The sequence below is a fragment of the Arachis ipaensis genome, chromosome B3 (assembly GCF_059453495.1).
Source record: "Arachis ipaensis isolate K30076 ecotype BB chromosome B3, ASM5945349v1, whole genome shotgun sequence".
In the NCBI taxonomy this organism is placed as follows: domain Eukaryota; kingdom Viridiplantae; phylum Streptophyta; class Magnoliopsida; order Fabales; family Fabaceae; genus Arachis; species Arachis ipaensis.
Genome location: NC_142438.1, coordinates 109,414,940 through 109,420,739, shown reverse-complemented (window position 1 = coordinate 109,420,739; position 5,800 = coordinate 109,414,940). Strand labels below are relative to the sequence as shown.

General features: G+C 36.2%; 1 non-coding gene across 1 annotated transcript; it reads left to right on the top strand.

The window, feature by feature from the left end:
- The first annotated feature begins 743 nt into the window (after window positions 1-743).
- Window positions 744-847, top strand: LOC148572001 (small nucleolar RNA R71). The gene has a single exon (XR_015907868.1). It is a non-coding gene; the product is annotated as a small nucleolar RNA R71 (small nucleolar RNA).
- Window positions 848-5,800: the final 4,953 nt, after the last annotated feature.

Here is a 5,800-nt window from a genome sequence, read left to right as displayed (position 1 = left end):
TTTTTGGATTCTCTTCTTTATTGCTTGGTAGAGTACTAGGAGGGATTTCAGTAACTCTTTTACTCAGCTAACCCACTTGTGCCTCCAAATTTCTAATGGAAGACCTTGCTTCAGTCATGAAACTGAGAGTGTTCTTAGATAGATCAGAGACTACAGTTGCTAAGTCAGAGTGGCTCTGCTTAGAATTCTCTGTCTATTGCTAAGAAGATGATGGAAAAGGTTTGCTATTGCCAAACCTATTTCTCCCACCATTATTGGTATTGAAGCCTTGATTAGGCTTTTGTTGATCCTTCCATGAGAAATTTGGATGATTCTTCCATGAAGGATTATAGGAGTTTCCATAGGATTCTCCCATGTAATTCACCTCTTCCATTGCAGGATTCTCAGGGTCATAGGCTTCTTCTTCAGAGGAAGCTTCCTTAGTACTGTCTATTAAAGCTTGCATTCCAGACAGACTCTGAGAAATCATATTGACTTGCTGAGTCAATATTTTATTCTGAGCCAATATTGCATTCAGAGTATCAATCTCAAGAACTCCTTTCTTCTGAGTTGTCCCATTATTCACAGGATTCCTTTCAGAAGTGTACATGAACTGGTTATTTGCAACCATTTCAATGAGTTCCTGGGCTTCTGCAGGCGTATTCTTCAGATGAAGAGATCCTCCAGCAGAGTGGTCCAATGACATCTTGGACAATTCAAACAAACCATCATAGAATATACATATGATTCTCCATTCTAAAAATATGTCAGAAGGACACCTTCTGATCAATTGCTTGTATCTTTCCCAAGCTTCATAGAGGGATTCACCTTCCTTCTGTCTGAAGATTTGGATTTCCACTCTAAGCTTGCTCAACTTCTGAGGTGGAAAGAATTTGGCCAAGAAGGCATTGACCAGCTTTTCCCAACAGTTCAGGCTTTCTTTAGGTTGTGAGTCCAACCATGTCCTAGCTTTGTCTCTTACAGCAAAAGGGAAAAGCATAAGTCTGTAGACCTCAGGATTAACCCTATTGGTCTTAACAGTATCACAGATTTGCAAAAATTCAGTTAAGAACTGATGAGGATCTTCCAATGGAAGTCCATGAAACTTGCAATTCTGTTGCATCAGAGAAACTAATTGAGGCTTAAGCTCAAAGTTGTTTGCTCCAATTGCAGGAATTGTGATGCTCCTTCCACAGAAGTCAGAAGAGGGTGCAATAAAGTCACCAAGCATCTTCCTTGCATCTCCACCATTGTTATTAGGTTCGACCATCTCTTCTTCTTTTTCGAAAAATTCTGTCAGGTCCTCTCCAGAGTGTTGTGTCTTAGCATCTCTTAGCTTCCTCTTTAGAGTCCTTTCAGGTTCTGGATCAGCTTCAACAAGAATGTTCTTATTCTCGCTCCTGCTCATATAAAAAAGAAGAGAACAGAAAAGAATAGGAATCCTCTATGTCACAGTATAGAGATTCCTTTATGTGAGTAGAAGAATAGAAGAGTAGAATGAAGAAGAGAGAAGATGAAGAATTCGAACACAAAGAGAGAAAGAGGGTTCGAATTATAAGAAGAAGAGAAGTGTTAGTAAATAAATAAATAAATAGAAAGAGATAGGAGAGAGAGAATTCGAATTTTAAATTAAAATAAAAGAAAAATATTTTTGTTTTTATTTTAATTATTGGTTAGTATTCGAAATTTAAGGGAAGAAATAAAAGTAAATTGAAAGCTAAATAAATTAATTAGTTAAAAAGATTTTTTAAAAAAATGGTTAGTGATATTCGAAAATTGGAGAGAGAAGAATAGTTAGGTGATTTTGAAAAAGATATGATTGAAGTAGAATACTTTTAAAATCAAACAAAAAGTCAAGTAGTTAATTGAAAAAGATTTGAAAATAAATAAGAAGTTAGAAAAAAGATTTTGAAATTAAGTTTTGAAAGAGATATGATTGAAATTTATTTTGAAAAATATTTGAAAAGGAAATTAAAAAGATTTGATTTTTTTGAAATTAAAGTTGATTACTTGACTAACAAGAAATTAAAAGATATGATTTTTGAAAAATTTTGAATCAAAATATTAAATGTTAGCATTAATTTCGAAAATATGAAATAAAAATAAGAAAAGATTTTGAAAATCAATTTTAAAATTTTCGAAAATATTAAGAAAAAATGAAAAAGATTTGACTTTTGAAAAAGATAGGATTTTGAAGTTGAAATTTTGACTTGACTAATAAGAAACAACCAAATTTTAAAACTTTTGACTAAATCATTTCAAAATTTCAAAATTTATGAGCAAAATAAGAAAAGGATATTTTCTTATTTTTGATTTTTAATGAGGAGAGAGAACAACAACTAAATGATGCAAGAACACTTTGAATGTCATGATGAACACCAAGAACACTTTAAAGATCATGATGAACACCAAGAACATGTTTTTGAAAAATTTTTAAGAAAAGAAAAACATGCAAGACACCAAACTTAAAAATTTTTAATCTATAGACACTAAGAATTCAAGAATGCATATGAAAAACAAGAAAAGACACAAAATAAGAAAATGTAAAGATCAAACAAAGACAATCATCAAGAAAAACTTGAAGATCAATGAAGAACACATGCATGAATTTTCGAAAATTAAAGAGCATGCAATTGACACCAAACTTAAAACTTGACACAAGACTCAAACAAGAAACACAAAATATTTTTAGTTTTTATGATTTTATTAATTTTTTTTTGAAAATTATTTTGGAAAAGAAAATAAAGAAATTCAAAATTTTTAATAAGAATTCCAAGAATCATGAAATGTTAGTCTAAAGCTTCGGTCCAAAAATTTAGACATGGCTTAATAGCCAGCCAAGCTTTATGTGAAAGCTTCGGTCCAAAAGATTAGACATGGCCAAATGGCCAGCCAAGCTTCAGCATACAAATACAGACATACAACAGCCAAATAGATGGGAATCCAAAGGCTCTTGCCATGATAAGTGGAAGCTTCAGTCCAAAAAATTAGACATGGCTTAGCAGCCAGCCAGGCTTCAACAGATCATGATGAAACTCTAGAAATCATTCTTAAAAATTCTGAAGAATTTTTAGAAAACTAAGTATTATTATTGATATTTTTTTTTTGAATTTTTTGAAAAAATATATATATATATATATATATATATGTATTATTTTTTGAAAATAAAATAAAAAAAATGCTTAAACAAAAAATAAAATTACCTAATCTGAGCAACAAGATGAACCGTCAGTTGTCCAAACTCGAACAATCCCCGGCAACGGCGCCAAAAACTTGGTACGCGAGAACGTGATCTCAACACTTCTTCACAACTCCGCGTAACTGACCAGCAAGTGCACTGGGTCATCCAAGTAATACCTTACGTGAGTAAGGGTCGATCCCACGGAGATTGTCGGCTTGAACACTACAAGAAAAAAGGCCTGTGGCCACGCTTTTTTCTTGCCACGCTTTAAAAGCGTGGCCAAAAGTGGTCAATGGCCACGCTTTTATGAGGGTGGTGATAGATTAGAGATTTGGCCACCTTTTTTTTGCCACGCTTCAAAAGCGTGGCGAAAAGGATCAACGGCCACCCTTTTATAAGGGTGGCAATTGATTAGAGAAACGGCCACGTTTTAAAACTGCCACGCTTCAAAAGCGTGGCCATAGAGAGCAACAAGGACGTTTTAAAAGCGTGGCGAAAGGGTTTCATTAAGGCCACGCTTGGAAAATGTGGCCATATCCTGGTCCTCTTTTGGCACGCTTTAAAAGCGTGGCCAAAAGGTTTTTTTCTGCCACGCTTCGAAAGCGTGGCCGTAGAGAGAAACAGTTACGTTGTAAAAGCGTGGCAAGAGGGTCCCCAACCCATTGACACCAACCCGACCCGCAACCCGGCCCGCAACCCGGTCCCCAACCCATTAGACACTAACCCTAATCTTCTTTTCCCTTCGAAACCACACTCGCCTGGAAGAGCTCTTTCGCCCTTCGCCCTCGTCACTCTTCATACTCTTCATACTCTTCATCTTCATCTTCTTAATCTTCATCTTCTTCTTCATACTCTTCATCTCTCTGTTCAGCTTCAAGCTCCACCAAACATGGGCGACGGCAAGGTATCCGCGACACTCTCTTCTCCTCCAAGCCCTCCGATTCCAAAGGTATGATCTCTTCTCCTCTCTCACTCTCAACTCGATCTTACGCTGTCACTCTCAACTCCCATCTCTCAACCCTGGAAGAGCTCAGATCCCCGCCGTCACTAGCACCGTCCTCGCTGCGCCATTAGCCTCCCCTCTGCCTCGTCTCCCCCTCGTCACTAGGGTCGCCCTCCTCGCCGATCTCCTCTACATCGTCAGTGTCGTCTCTCTCTCTGCTCCCAATGCTAACTGCAATGTAAGTCTCGTCAGTCAGATCTGTTCTCTTTGTACTTGATTTCTCCCATGGATCTGATCCTATGTTAATTTGTTGTTTTCTTATTTATTGACCTGCACTTAGGGCTGACGACGAACCCGTTGATCAAAAGAGATATCTTGAAGACTCTTGCAAACCAAAGTGTGTCAAACCATTACTTGAATATCAGGTATGGATTCCCTTATTTTTGTTGCTTTTTCTACAAGATGGCTTCTGGAATGGCAGAATAGATAGATTCAAAGATTTAGGACAAAATGGTAAAACAGTACTAGGAAAGGAAATGCTTATATTTTATACCTTAGGTTCTGCCTTCTTATATGGATGATGTGAGTTGGTTATAATTTTTTACTGAACCATATAATCTAGAAACAAACAAGAGATGCTACCATTCTTTTTTTTTCTTATGTTAAAACTGGTGATTTATATTGAAGATGGGAAAGAAAAATTGAAGATGTATGACTGGGTTTGGTTTTGTTTCATGAGTTGAGTAGTGGCATGAAATCATTCTTATCAACGAAGACCGCGAAAACTGGAATATTTCTTGCTTTGAGCTTAGTGATAACATGTTGAATCCGCTGTACTTTTATGGCTTTTGATGGGTGAATTTTATAGGGATGTGGAGAAAAGTGGTAATTAAATAAATATAACTGGAGTTTTGATTTTTAGTTTTCTTTTATTTTTTGGTTCTATTTGTCACTTGTCAGTCTTTTTCAGCAACCAAAACTGGAAGGTTAGATTATTTGGTGTTGGTGATACACTGATTTGAGGTGAGTTTGGCTGTTTGAAGATTTATGATGCTTGGCAGGACGTTTGCCTCTTTTTAAGACTAGTTTGTCAATTTTTTGGAGGGTGGGGATTGGCCACAGCAGCTGGGTGGGTGGGGGAATCATGTTTAAACTTCCTTTGTTGAAATTTTGTTGAATTTTTAGGTACGAGTTAGCTGAAGATTGTGCTGATGATGACGATGCAAAGGTTGGAATCTCTAAGTTGAGGAAGGCGGTTTTAGAGGAGCTGAAGATGCATAATTCACTGGTACAGGTAGGGCATTTTCCACTTATATGAGCCTGAATTTGAGCAGAGTTATTCATTTTATCCTTAGGAATCTTACTCAGGTTTGTGCATTGTAACTTGAATTTTGAAGTTTGAGGGGAAGATTCTTGTTGTGAATTGAGATGGATCACAATTAATGTCAAGGGACTGTGTAGCTGAATGAGATAAATTATCTGCTTAATAGTAGTTGGATTCCTTTTCAATGTTTAAAAAACTTTTAACAATTTCCATGAATTATAATGAAGCTTTATTTTGTTGGAACATGGCCCAAGCAATTTTGGTGGAATAAGAGAGTATTTTTGGGAAAGAGAAGAAAAGTAGGTGTTTCGCCCAAATCAACTTGAGTGAGTATTTAGGGAAAGAGAAGAAAAGTAGGTGTTTCACCCAAATC